Genomic DNA, 14,855 nt, shown 5'->3' on the forward strand with positions numbered 1-14,855 from the left:
GTTGCATTGACCTTCATATCACAATTGGCCAAGGTGACACCCAAGTCACTCAGATGGACGAGTTTGTGGTAATTGATGGCTGATCAGCATACAATGCCATCTTTGGACGACCCATCGTCAATTCACTTCGGGCCATTCCGTCAACCCTGCATCAAGTAATGAAATATTCAACTGTTAACAGGGTCGGCATGATCCGAGGAGAACAGAAGACATCCCGAGAGTGCTATACCTCGACACTCAAAGGATCGGCAGTTTGTGCCTTGGAAGAGGACTCGATTCTTCCAAGTCCAACTATTACACCTTCCGAGGACGAACTGCCCAAAGTTGGCCAGCGAGAAGTAGGTGCACCCACTAAAGAGTTGGATCTTGTCCCCTTGTTCAACTCGGAAAAACAAGTGAGCATCGGCACCAAGCTGGGGGCCGCTAATAAGGAAGAGCTCATCTCCTTCTTTAGGGCGAACTCGGACGTGTTCACGTGGTCTCACAAAGACATGTTGGACATTGATCCGAAGAGAATGATCCATCGCTTCAACATCGACCCATCATTCCGACCTGTCAAGCATAAAAGAAGACATGTAAATAAGGAGAGAAGTGATGTAATTGTTGAGGAAGTGAACAAATTGCTTAAAGCTGAATACATAAAAGAAATTATGTATCCTGAGTGGCTCTCTAATGTTGTCTTAGTTAAAAAATCTAACGGAAAGTGTAGAATGTGTGTAGACTTCACCAATCTTAATAAGGCTTGCCCAAAAGATTGCTTCCCACTACTGAGGACCGACCAGCTCATAGATGCTACGGTCGGGCACGAGCTGCTCACCTTCATGGATGCTTACTCCAACAATCAAATAAAGATGCACAAACCAGACCAAGTCCACACCTCCTTTATAACCGATCAAGGTCTGTACTGCTATAAGGTCATGCCCTTTGGCCTAAAGAATGCAGGGACAACTTATCAGAGGATGGTAAACAAAATGTTCGCCAACCAGATCGGACGCAATATGGAAGTGTCGTGGACGACATGCTTGTCAAGAGCAAGCAGTCTAGGTCGCACCTGGCCGACCTGACTGAGACTTTCGACGTTCTTCGTAAATATGGGATGAAACTGAATCCGACCAAGTGAGCCTTCAGAGTGTCATCCGGGAAATTTCTTGGTTTTATGGTGAACAACTGACGAATAAAAGCCAACCCGGAAAAGATGAGGGTCGTGCTCGAGATACAATCCCCAATGACCCTTAAACAGCTGCAATGCCTTAATGGTAGAATTGCTGCTCTCAACAGGTTTGTCTCTAGGTCTACCGATAAATGCAATCCCTTCTTTAAAGTGTTGAGAAAGAAGGGACCATTTGAATCGACAACCGAGTGCGAGACAACCTTTGAGGGATTCAAAAGCTATCTCTACTCGGCGCCGTTGCTCGTTAAGCCTGTGCCCGAGATAAACTAGATTTGTACTTGGCTGTGTTCGACAATGCAGTAAGATCAGCCTTAATCAAGCAAGATGGAGTGCACCAAACTCTGGTTTATTACACAAGCAAAGCCATGACCGTGGCCAAGACTAGGTATCCTCATATGGAAAAATTGGCCCTAGCCTTAGTCACCTCGGTGCGCAGACTGAGGCCGTACTTCCAAGCCCATACCATGATCGTACTCATGAACTTGCCTTTAAAGCAAGTCTTTCATAAGACAGAGACATCTGGCCGCTTAATGAAGTGGGTCGTGGAGCTAAGTGAGTATGATATCCAGTTCGAACCTTGAACAACTGTGAAGGGATAAGTTGTTGCAGACTTTATAGTAGAGCTCACTCCCCCGCCGGCTCAAGACTCCATGTCCGATCTGCCGTGGACCATGTATGTGGACAGATCCTCCAACGAAAGAGGATGCAGTGCAGGTGTACTCCTCCTCGCCCCGGATGGCATGCGCTTTGAATATGCCCTTCGCTTCAATTTTCATACCTCAAACAATGAGGTCGAGTACGAGGCCCTTTTGGCTGGGCTGCGTATGGCAAGGGGACTAAGAGCTAGCCATCTCCAAATTTTCAGCGATTTCTAGTTGATAGTGAATCAAATTAAGGAAGAATATTAGACGAAAGATCCTCAGATGGAGAAATATTTGGGAAAGGTCAAGTCGCACCTCGCCCGCTTTTAGGCTTATGAAATCAGCCAGATTACGTGGTCCGAGAGAATTCCAACGCCGATGCCTTAGCCAAATTGGCATCTGCTTACAAGACCGACCTAGCAAGGTCAGTCCCGGTCGAAATACTTGATAATCCCTCCATCTTGGAGCCAGACATGATGGAAGTTGACTCTCAACCTCCATCATGGATGGATTCGATCAGGGAATTCTTAATAGGCCAATAGATCCGAAGGAAGCAAAGAAGATATTATGGTGAGCAGTTCGGTACCTGCTCCGAAATGGAGCCATGTACCGGCACGGATTCTCGCTACCCCTCCTTAAGTGCATCTCTAAAGAAGATGAGAACTATGTCTTGAGGGAGGTACATGAAGGAGTTTGTGGCAACCACTCGGGGGCCAGGTCGTTATCGACCAAGATCATTCGTCAGGGCTATTATTTGCCCACAGTTGATCAAGACGGAAAGAAGTTCGTGAAGGCGTGTGACAATTGCTAGTGCTTCGCGAATATCATCCATCAACCCCCTGAATTGCTGACTCCGATCTCAAACCCTTGGCCCTTTGCACAATGGGGAGTAGATCTTATAGGACCTTTCCTACTGGGCAAGGGACAGACAAAATACGTCGTCGTCGTCGTGGACTATTTTACCAAATGGGTCGATGTCGAGGCATTTTCCACAATTACAGAAGCCAGGGTCACGTCCTTCATTTGGACATACATTGTCTGTCGCTTCGGTATACCCAACGATCTTTTAAACAGGCTTCGTCACTTATACAAAGGCCAAGTTCAAATTGTGAAGATCGCATTTCTCGCACATAAAATCTTTTAGTCTTTTCACATTTGCATAATTGAATTGCAGCATCATTCCATATAGAATCTACGCTTTGAAGTTGAAAGGCTAAAAGGAGAGGTCATTTACATTAAAAAAGTGAACTGCAGCAACATGGCCATAAATAACTACCTTGAAGCTGTAGGCGAGAATGAAGATTTTAATAAAAAATCTTGAGCTAAATTCAAAGAAGGGGCGAGGTACACGAGATAAACTCTTACCAAAGCTTCAAAAAGAAATTCTCCAATCTCTTATTGTTCAAGAGATTTGACAAAAATATCTCTGAACACTTATTTTCATTTTCTTTAAAAAGGAAGTCCTCCGACTTTTATTCATTGTTAAGCTTTATTGCAAAATTATGATTTCCATCATCCCTTGCTCCTAATGTCACATTGTTTTCTAGTATCTGACCTTCTTGTCATTTACAAGGCATATTTGATAAAATAGTTTAATTAATCAAAATATACAATGCTATGAATTCCTTTTGATACTTCTCTAAACTAGAATATGAGATACCATTAAAAAGAAACCCACCATATCTAATATTGTTGAGAAATCACCTTGGTGCATATATCTCCTATCAAGTGAAGGCAGTATTAAAAAACAAAACAAATAAAACAAAGGAAAGAAGAGTTGATAGGTTTCCTCCAATGTCGACAAAACTTTTTTCTTTTAATTTGATTCTTTGCTAAGTATTTGCTAAGAAGATGGATGAAAGTAGACAAAGGTGATATCTTTGCAAAGTATGTTATCACGACAAAATGCTACTAATCATGTATTCACATCACTTGCATCACTATTTTTCAAAAAAATAAATAAACAAATCATTTTCACGTCACATCTATCTAGCTCTAGCATGTATATGCATTGTGCATTTAGAGTTGCACAATGAGTATCATGCATACATCTTGCATCCATCTGCTTTTATTAGGCATATACATTACTGCATCATGCTAAATAAATAAAAAAATAGATCATATACTGTCACACATTGCAATTAGTTATTTCTTAAATAATAAAAAAATAAATGAAAAATAAAAAGGGCATCTTTTATCATTCATGACATTTGGGCAATGCATATTTGCAAATGCACTCATCATTCTTGCAAATGTCATTTACGATAAGTAATGCATACTACCATTGAAAGTCTGAATTTGGATGAACACGTGGTTTGTGTTAGTCATATCGTAATGTGTCAAGCACGCATCCCATGCATTTAGGCATTTAGTCTTATCATCGAACCTTCATAAGATTTCAAATCATTTCAGCTTTTTGCAAAATTGCATTTTAATTTTTATGGTTAAATCAAACCCATCAAAGATTAAGGTTGAAGCCCGCGTAAAAGCGCAGGTCCAGTGCATTTATAATATTTTCTAGTTAAATCGAACCCGATCCATGATTGAGGTCGAAGCCTGCATCAAGCACAGGTCCAATGCATTTTTCATCTTTTCTTGTTAAATAAAACCTGATCCAGGATCGTGGTTGAAGCCCGCGTAAAGCGCAGGTCCAACACATTTTATCTCTTCAGTTCAATCGATCCCGATCCAAGATCGAGGTCGAAGCCTGTGTAAAACCTTGGTCCGTTGCATTTTATCTTATCTTCGATTAAATCGAACTCGATCCAAGAATGATGTCAAAGCCTTTGTAGAAGCCAGGTCCGTTACATCCTATTGGTTAAATCGAATCTGATCCAAGATCGAGGTCGAAGCCTGTGTAAAAGCCATGTTCGTTGCATCTTATCTTCGGTTAAATCGAACCTGATCAAAGATCGAGGTCGTAGCCTATGTAAAAGTCAGGTTAGTTGCATTTTATTTTCGGTTAAATTGAACCCAATCCAACATTGAGGTTGAAACCTGTGTAAAAGCCAAATCCATTGCATTTTATCTTATCTTCAATTAAATCGACCTTGATCCAAGATCGAGGTCGAAGTCTATATAAAAGCCAGGTCCGTTCCATTTTATCTTTTCTTCGATTAAATCGAACTCAATCTAAGATCGAGGTCGAAGCCTGTGTAAAAGTCAAGTCTGTTGCATTTTATCTCATCTTTAGTTAAATCGAACCTAATCCAAGATCGAGATTGAAGTCTGTGTAGAAGCCAGGTCTGTTGCATCTTATCTTAGGTTCAATTGAACCCGATCCGAGATCGAGGTCGAAGCATATGTACAAGTCAGGTCCGTTACATTTTATCTTTCGGTTAAATCGAACCCGATCCAAGATCGAGGTCGAAGCCTATATAAAAACTAGGTCCGTTGAATCTTGACTTTGATTAAATCGAACCCGATCCTAGAGAGAGGTCGAAGCCTGTGTAAAAGCATGGTTTGTTGCATTTTCTCTTTCGGTTAAATCGAACACGATCCAAGATCGAGGTCAAAGACTATGTAGAAGCCAGGTCCGTTGCATTTTATCTCTTTCGGTTAAATCAAACCCAATCCAAGATCGAGGTCGAAGCCTATGTAAAAGTCATGTCCGTTGCATTTTATCTTAATCTTTGGTAAAATCGAACCCGATCCATGTCGAGGTCGAAACCTGTGTAAAATCCAGGTCTGTTGTATTTTATCTTTTCTTAAATTAAATCAAACTCGATCTAAGATCGAGGTCAAAGCCTATGTAAAATCTAGGTCAGTTTCATCTTATCTTCGGTTACATTAACCCGATCCAAGATCGAGGTCGAAGCCCGTGTAAAAACCAGGTTTGGTGCATTTTATCTTTTCTTAAAATAAATCAAACTCGATCTAAGATCGAGGTCAAAACCTATGTAAAAGCCAGGTCAGTTTCATCTTATCTTCGGTTACATTGACCCGATCCAAGATCGAGGTCGAAACCCGTGTAAAAGCCAGGTCTGGTGCATTTTATATTTCGGTTAAATCGAACACAATCCAAGATCAAGGTCGAAGCTTGTGCTAAAGCTAGGTCGATTGCATTTTATCTTTTGGTTAAATCGAATCCATTCTAAGATCGAGGTTGAAGCCTATGTAGAAGGTTGGGTGTTGCTCTAAACTCATAGTTTGTAATTATGTAAAAACAAATTTATATTCAATAAATTTGTTGTTAAGTTTATAACATAGCATGTCTAAATCCAATAAACTAAACATCCAAGGTTATTATCATGTAACTGGGACAGTATATATATATATACTGGGTATATATCTGATATACCCTCGATATAAAAGTGGATAATGTCTCGGGAATAACCTAAAGGATCTATAGTATATGGATAAGGCTGGGTACCTTATCTTGGCAACATTATGGATACGACCCACTTTGTAAATGTTACAGACGACCTATCCAGGTCGTTCGTGTGGAAAGATACGAGTGGGGGTATCATATACAATGAGTTTATATAAGACCGGATTGCGAAATAGCCAATCTTTAGACGTAACCCATTGATTAACAGGTTGCTATTTCATAGAATGACCAGACAACTCGTTCTCAATCCTGATTTAGTTGTGGACTCCTGCTCGTGAGGGCTCACGCTTTGATCTGTATGGGTGAGAGTGGCCTGAGTCGCCGACTCAACATTCCTACCGTTTTGGGAACGAGACTGAGTGGGGAGTTGGGAACATAACTTCATAAGATAAAATTCACTCCTCCTCAACTTTCGAATGAGTAGATGAGTGTTCTCTTAAATATTGACTCTGAGACTTGAACAAGGGGCCCTACCCTTTCACTGGCCCGAGAGGGACTTCCAGTTATTAGTCAGACCATAATCAGGTTGTTCATTAGAGGAGCAGTGGTATTTAAGGAGTAAGATGTAACTCAGGGGTAAAACGACAATTTGACCCAGCATGAGTTACGAGCACTTTTGAAGGATTGAATTGCCATTAATGGTTGTATATCCGTGGACACGAAAATATTCTACAGTGAGAAGACTGCAACTGCGGGTCTTTAGTGGAGTGACCCGTAGTTAACGAATGTTGATTAACTCGGTTAATGAGTTTGACCAATAAATCTCGTATCGTTGGAGCTTCTGATCTGTAGGTTCATTAAGTCCCCTTGCTAGCTCACAAGTAAAACAAAGATCAAGAATTATGAAATAATTTGAAATGTTCAAATTATATAAGGGAATGTATATAATGTATATTGATATATTACATATAAATATAAATATTAATTTTGGATAAAGATTCAAAATTAATACTATATATTATGAGAGAAATCATTTGAATGAGATTCAAATAAAAATGAATGTGAATAGGATTCATATTAAAACTATAGGTTAAAAATAATGTGCATAAGATTTACATTATAATTATAGGTTATACGAAAGAAATGCTTCAGAATATGATTCTATTTTGGTAATAAATAATTAAGTGTTAATTATTTATTTGATTAACATATATATATATATATATATATATATATATTAATTGTTAATTAGGTTAATAATTAGTATACATATATAATTAATTAATCCTATCAATTAATTGTTATTATTAATTATTAATAGTAATTTATTAATATTAATTGAATTTTAAATAAAATAAAATAAAAACTCCCCTAAAAAATTGCAAGGGAGTGAGAAGTTTCATTTGACATGGGGTAACTCCCCACGTCATCATGGGTAATAGATGTAGAACAGTTCTGCATTTTTTCCCTTCTTCTTCCCTTGTACTTCTTTCCTAAGGTGTGGTGCTCTCAAGTTGTTGAATAATAATTCCCTTTGATTTCGTAAAGCGGTGCTCCCACAAGCAGTCCTTCGTACCCCGAGAATAGCTGGGAAGATTTGGTGGTGGTGTTCATTTTCGATTCCTTGAAGAACGGTTCTAAAGGTAAAGAAAATTTTCTTCCCCTATATTTTTCTCTAGAAGTATGGTTAAATCGAACCCGATCCAAGATCAAGGTCGAAGCTTGTGTTAAAACTAGGTCTATTGCATTTTATCTTTTGGTTAAATCGAACCCGTTCTAAGATCAAGGTTGAAGCTTGTGTAGAAGTCAAGTCCGTTGCATTTTATCTCTTCGATTAAATCGAACTCAATCCAAGATCAAGGTCGAAGTCGGTGTAAAAGCCAGATTCGTTGCATTTTATCTCTTCGGTTAAATCGAACCCAATCCAAGATCGAGGTCGAAGTCAGTGTAAAAGCCAGATTTATTGCATTTAATCTTTCGTTTATATTAAACCTGAACCAAGATCGAGGTCGAAGCTTGTGTAGAAGCAAGATCCGTACCATTTTATCTTATCTTCGGTTAAATCGAACTCAATCTAGGTCGAGGTCGAAGCCTATGTAAAAGTCAGGTCCGTTGCATTTTATCCTATCGGTTAAATCGAACCCGGTCCAATATCAAGGTCGAAGCCTGTGTAAATGCTAGGTCTATTGCCTTTTATCTTATCTTCGATTAAATCGAACTCGATCCAAGTCGAGATCGAAGCTTGTGTAAAAGCAAGGTCCATTGTATTTTATCATGCCGGTTTAGTCGAACCCGATCCAAGATCGAGGTCAAAGCCTGTTTCAAAGCGAGGTTCGTTACATTTTATCCTATCTTCGGTTAAATCGAACCTAATCCAAGTTGAGGTCGAAGCCTCTGTAAAAGTCAGGTCCGTTGTGTTTTATCTTCACAGTTTAATTGAACTCGATCCATGATCGAGGTCGAAGCCTGTGTAAAAGTTAGGTCCATTGTATTTTATCCTAAATTCGGTTAATTCAATACTGGTCCAAGTCGAGGTCAAAGTTTGTGTAAAAGCCAGGTCCGTTGCATTTTATCTTATCTTCGGTTTAATCGAACCCGATCTAAGTCGAGGTTGAAACCTGTGTAAAAGCCAAATCCGTTGCATTTCATCCCATAGGTTAAATCGAACCCAATACAAGATCAAGGTTGAAGCCTGTGTAAAAGCCAGATTCGTTGCATTTTATCTTATCTTCGATTAAATCGAACAAGATTGAACATCAAGGTCAAAGTCTATGTCAAGCCAGGTCTGTTGAATCTAATCCTCGATCAAAGATTGAGGTCAAAGCCTGCGTCAAATGCAGGTACACTACATCTTACTTATCTTACCAGATTGTTGTCGAGATGAAGGTCACATCTGGTGCCAAGCTAGGTCCATCTGATTGTCTATCCTTTTAATTCTGCAAAGACACACAAATGGGGACAAGTTGTAGACACCGTATGTGGTTCGACTGAATTTTATTTATTTATTTTTTATCGTACTTTATTTCTTAATTATTTTCATTAAGAAAAAAAAAAGAAAACTGAAGTTTACTTGATTTCCTTCATTTTCTCTAATTTTCATATGACTCGCCTTTTGTTACCGTTGAGTTTTTGCATATTTGGGGGGGGGGGGGGGGGGGGGACACACACACATCAGAGCATAAGAAAAGTAAATATTTCTCTTATAAAGAAAAATACACTTTCTCTCTTATCTTTTACTCATTGAAACCCCTAACCACCACAGTTTTTCCTCGACGACTACCACTTTCTCTCCCTCTAAAATCCCACTATTCTCTTCCATAGCCACCTTTTTTTTTCATTTTTTTCCTTTCTCATTCTTTCTCTCTCTAAAAACTTCACCATCTTACCTTTTTACTTTTTCTTTTATTTCCTTTCTCATTTCCTTCTCTCTGTAAAACCCATCATCTTCATCCCTCTCCTACCTGTAAAAAAATCCTCTTCCTCTTCTAACTTCTCTTCACAAAGTCCGACACCAATTTGATGAACCACGAACCGGTGAAGAACGGTGACAGATGCCGGCGAGCAGATCCAGCGACCCCCCACGGTAGCGACACAAACAGTGGTAGACAACAACTCGCAACCACACAACCTCAACGAAAAGCAGCCATGAACTCCAGCGACCCCTAATGGTTGCAGATCCGACTTGGCTCCCACGACCACCGGCGGTTCCTCCTCTGATTGTACAAACCCACTCTGGCAGCACACTCCAGCAACAAACTCGTCCAAATCTGTAGCGGACCTCCGGTGGCAAATAGACCGCCAGCGACGGTGGTGACATTGTGAATCTGCGGCGGCACTACAGACTCTAGCGACGGGCGACCAACACGTGCACTCTAGTGACCTCCATCATTCCCGCTATTGGTGGGTTATGGAAAAAGGGAAAAGTTTTCTTTTTTTTAATAAGAGAAATAAAACTTTGTTTTTTTTATGGTAAAGATGCCTTTTTTTCCTCTAAAAAAAAGGAAAACTTTTAATTAATTATTTTTTTGTTTTCTTTTTTTTGAAAAGAAAGTAATAAAGTTTGTCCCAAAAATAAAACGAGTTATTTTTTTTATGCAAAGTAAATAAAATTTGTTTTAAAATAATGAATTTTGTTTCAAAAGTAAAGTTTTTTTTTCTAAATAAATTTCTTTAGAAAAATAGTAAAGATTTTCTAGAAAAAATATTATTTTAAAATAAATGAATTTCAAATTGCAAAGTTATAAAAAAATTTTGATATTTTAAAATAAAAGATTTCGTTTAAATAAAGTTTGAAAGTAAAATTAATTTTCTTTAATAAGAAAATCAAGTATTGGTGTTGGTAAAATGGCAAGGATGTTTGATTGTTGACACCCCATGATCTAAATCCACGTTTGAGTTTTTTTATGCGTTAAAAAACTACACTTTTTTTTATTTATCATTGTTTTTTTTAATTAGTTATTATTTCAAAAACTCCAATGACGAATATTGAAACCTTTCAATATTGTCGAGATGTTAAAATTTTTCTAATGGCTTTTGTGTCACGAACACATATTAATTCATATTTTATTATAAAGTGTGAATTAACAGAATGTGGGACAATCAACTATGATACAAATCTGTGAGCGTGCGACAATCAACTATGATGCCGTTTTCCACAATCTATTTCAACGTACTGGAATTGTCGTGATGATTCGAAAAGACTCACATTCCATTGTTTTCGCTATATCCCAATCATTCGAAGTTGGTTACGCTCTGCTACATGTAGAGATTCTAGCAATTTGGGACGAACTTATGCTTGCATTGAGATTTAAAATTCCAAAGATTATTGTTCAACCAAACTATTTAGAAGCAAGTCGGTTATTAAATGGGGAGGAGATAAATCAAAGCGGAGTTGCCATCTATACTTCAACATCATTGAGTTGGGGAAGAGCTTTCTGGATTTGAAAGTTATTCATGTGAAGCGTGATTTATACTCACCTGCAGATCGAATATCAAAAGAAGCATTATCTTCCCGCTCCTCTATTTTGTAGGATAGCTTTTTTCCATTGTAGCTTCTTAAATCTTTGACTGACCATCGGTCTTTAAATGTAGCCCACGTGGCATTTGATTCTTTATAAATCATTAATTTTGAAGTAAAAAAAAAGTGGGATAATTAAATAAAAATACAAAAATAAAAATTTTATTTTCGACCAAGAAAATATAATAGGATAATTTCTGACAAAATTTGGTAAAAGTTTTTTAAACGCATGTTGTAGGGTGCTAACACCTTCCCTACACTCAATCGACTCATGAATCAAAAATCTGTTTCCGTAGAGCAAGTTTTTTTTTTTTTTTAAATAGGTGATCAATCACATCTCGTGGATGATTGGTGGCGACTCCAAACCCTTATCTTGAAAGAGACCATTCAGTAGATGACGTTGACCATTATATCGCGATGACGTTGCGACACATAGTAGAAGTGAAATGTAGATTTATTGGTTGAAATCTTTTACTTATATCGGACTTATGAGTCATTTGAAGTGCCCACTTAAGTTCGACTATCCACAAATAAAGCTATCCAATCTATGGAATATTCCAAGAGACCCAATTGTTGAATTTGGGATAGCTAAATGCAAAGCAAAGCCACCAAGTAGAGACAAATGGATATCATCCCTAAAGGATCTAAAAACTAAAGACATTATATGGATGACTTTAAAACCAATCACTTACCGGTGTGGAAAACTTGAGAATGTTCCACTATTGGGTTCTTGGGGAAGTACTAGCTATGCACCTTTTTAGTTCTATGTCGAACATGGATAGAACAATCCATTTATGTGATACATGGGCTAGAAAACTTTAACTTTGACTACAAGCTGAAAGACTTGGAGAATTAATAGAATCTTGGACGAATGTTAAAAAGAAAAATATCGAAAAACATAATGATGCTACCATGCTAGAATACAAGTCGCGGTATGAAGTTCATCGAACGGTGTGTATTTTTAAGAAAAGGGGAAGGGATGAAGAATAGACAATGTTGTCTATTCAACAGCAAAATATGGATAAATTACCAACTTAGAGGTAGACAACTTGCTGCTTCATTACAAGAATGAAAAGTTGCATAAAGAAGTGAACCATTGGAAGCAACTAACCATTGGAAGCAACCCAGGTCCCCAGTTCGAACCTGGGCTCAGACAATTTAATGTTTTTTCTTTTCAAAAACTATATATACAATTATAGTTTATAAACAAATTCTTTAAAACATACTTTTTTTTTTCTTCTTTTTTTTTTTCTAGTATTATTTTAGAAACATACTCTATTATCGAAACACATTCTATTATCGCAACAGTCCCAATTTCTACCGATGAAATTTATGAGAAGTGTTAATTCTTTTCCAAAAGTTTCAAACTTCAGCAAAGGAATCAAGTACAACTCTTGAGAATTGTCTAGTTTAAAGACTTCTTACAAGTAGAATGATTACTGCAAAACTTTTGAAACAGGTTGTTAAAAATTCTTATCATCACTTTCTTTCATACAAATTCAAAAAGAATCCCTAAAACAATCATCGCAAACAAAAAATAATATAGAAGATAACAATTCTAAGAGAATGCATCTACAAATATTAAAGAATGAATACATACCAAAAGAAAAACTATATCTAACAGTGTTGGATTTTTAATGTGCGAAAGAAAGTGAATTTTGAATGAAATTGAAGAATTTAATTACATAACAAATTCTTTAGTTTATTTATCGTTTTTGTTTTGTTTGTTTTTTTTAAGTTACAAATGTTTTGTAACTTTATGTGTTAAAAACACATATATGTTAAACTTAAGTTATTTATTAAGTGAAAAGTTTTTTACATTTATGTGTTAAAGTTATGTATGTAAAAATATTACATATGTGTTTAATTTTTGTATGAGAGGTTACATGTTGGGACAAATATTATATAGTTGTGGTTTTCCTCATTTTAGATGTCAAGCTTTTTCATTTGAGTTCTTCCTCCTCTCACACGAATTCTCTCTTTCTTTTGGGGTACGGTGTTATTCTTATTTCTGTTGAGAGCAAGTATCTAAAAGTTCTGCCAGACCCGAATAGTTTGAGGTTGCTATTCTATCGGAGTTAGTCATTATATCCTATTGAGACGATCGTTGTAGCTTACTAGCAACTTGTGAAAAGTAAGTAATTGTCTTCAGGTCAGTGCTATTGAAACATGTCTCAACTATATTTATCAAGTTTTGGTGTTCATCAAGTTGTTAGTATCTATATTGTTTGTAGCCAGTTATGTTGTAATCTATTTGCCAGTATTACACAGTTTATATATACAACATATATTTACCAATAATATCCAGTTTATATATAGAAGATTAAAACTAACTATGGTAATCTAGTCTATATGATGAAGGAATAAAGAATTCTAGAGGTTGAGATTAACTAGAAAATGAAACCAAGGAGCTATTCTAGCATCACAGCCATGTGTTGCACAAGTTTTTATCCTATGCACAATTTTTTCAGCACTTTGGAGTTTAGGGTTCCATTAGTTATCATACAATGAAGCAAGCTAGTTAAACTAACGCAGCACCTAAGGTTGTGTCTAATAAGTCCATAAACTTTCATGATTGTGTATAGTAAGTCCATAAACTTTCATTTTTGTCTCTAACACGATAGTGAATAATTTCTTTTCAAGTTCATGGACTTATTAGACATACAATTGAATGTTCAGTGATCTATAAAACAAAATCTTGTAAATTCATGAATTAAACTTTTAATTTAACCATTATTTATTTATATTCTTAACATTCTCCTCACTCGTGGATAAGGCCCAATAAATGACTCCATAATAGAAAGAAAACAAGGTTATAACAAAAGTTCGAACAAAAATACCTTTTATGTACTCTAGTAATACCATGGTTTTAAACTACCGAATCTAACACCCTATTAAAATGAAGTAAATACCTTCAATTCAAACCACTTGAAATAGTTTTGTTTAAGAAGTTGATGCTGCAACATGGGAAGATATGGTAAACAATCGGGAATTGATTGGTTCAAGTATTACATCAAAATGCTACTTTCACTACAAGATATTTTGGTTTAGTGTTCGGGAAAAGTCCATGGCGACAAAGGTAAAAGCGTCGGCATAGGCCCGTCGGCGTATGTTTTCCCGATGCTTTCTACACAGCGTCGGAAAAAGTAGACTATTGTTGACGCATCTTTAGCATCGGTAAATCTCTAATCTTTCCCGACATATTTTACAATGGCATCGGGAAAATGACCATTTGTTGACCCTTACATATCGTCAGCTTAGCACTAACTTCTGCCAACGTTTTAGTCGGTAAAATTATCATATTTAGAACCGTATTGGCATTGGCAGAGACCCTTTGTGCGTTGGTAAAAAGTGGCAGAATCCCTAGTTACCATATTTATGTAGCCGCCTTATTGCGTCGGGGAAGATGCATATAATTCTTTTTTTTATATATTTTATTATGTTATTTTACCTTTTCTAATACCAGGAAGTTCTATGTATTGAAACCTAAAATATTATAAATAGTATCATTCAATGCAAAAACAATATGATAAGAGCCAATTCATTAAGCTACAAATATTCTTCTACAAAAGAAATTTGTAGTACGTTATTAGCAAGTATCAAAATACATGTAAAACAAAATAATTAATCTAAACCTTCTATCCACCCCCAAGTTAGCTTTTCTACCAAATGAGCCTCCACCACTAAAAGAATAAATATATTTTATATATATATATATATATATATATGATATTCAAGTGTTCAGCTTCAATTGAG

The sequence above is a fragment of the Momordica charantia genome (assembly GCF_013281855.1).
Source record: "Momordica charantia cultivar OHB3-1 chromosome 2 unlocalized genomic scaffold, Mcharantia_2.0 BLBB01000002.1, whole genome shotgun sequence".
Taxonomy (NCBI): domain Eukaryota; kingdom Viridiplantae; phylum Streptophyta; class Magnoliopsida; order Cucurbitales; family Cucurbitaceae; genus Momordica; species Momordica charantia.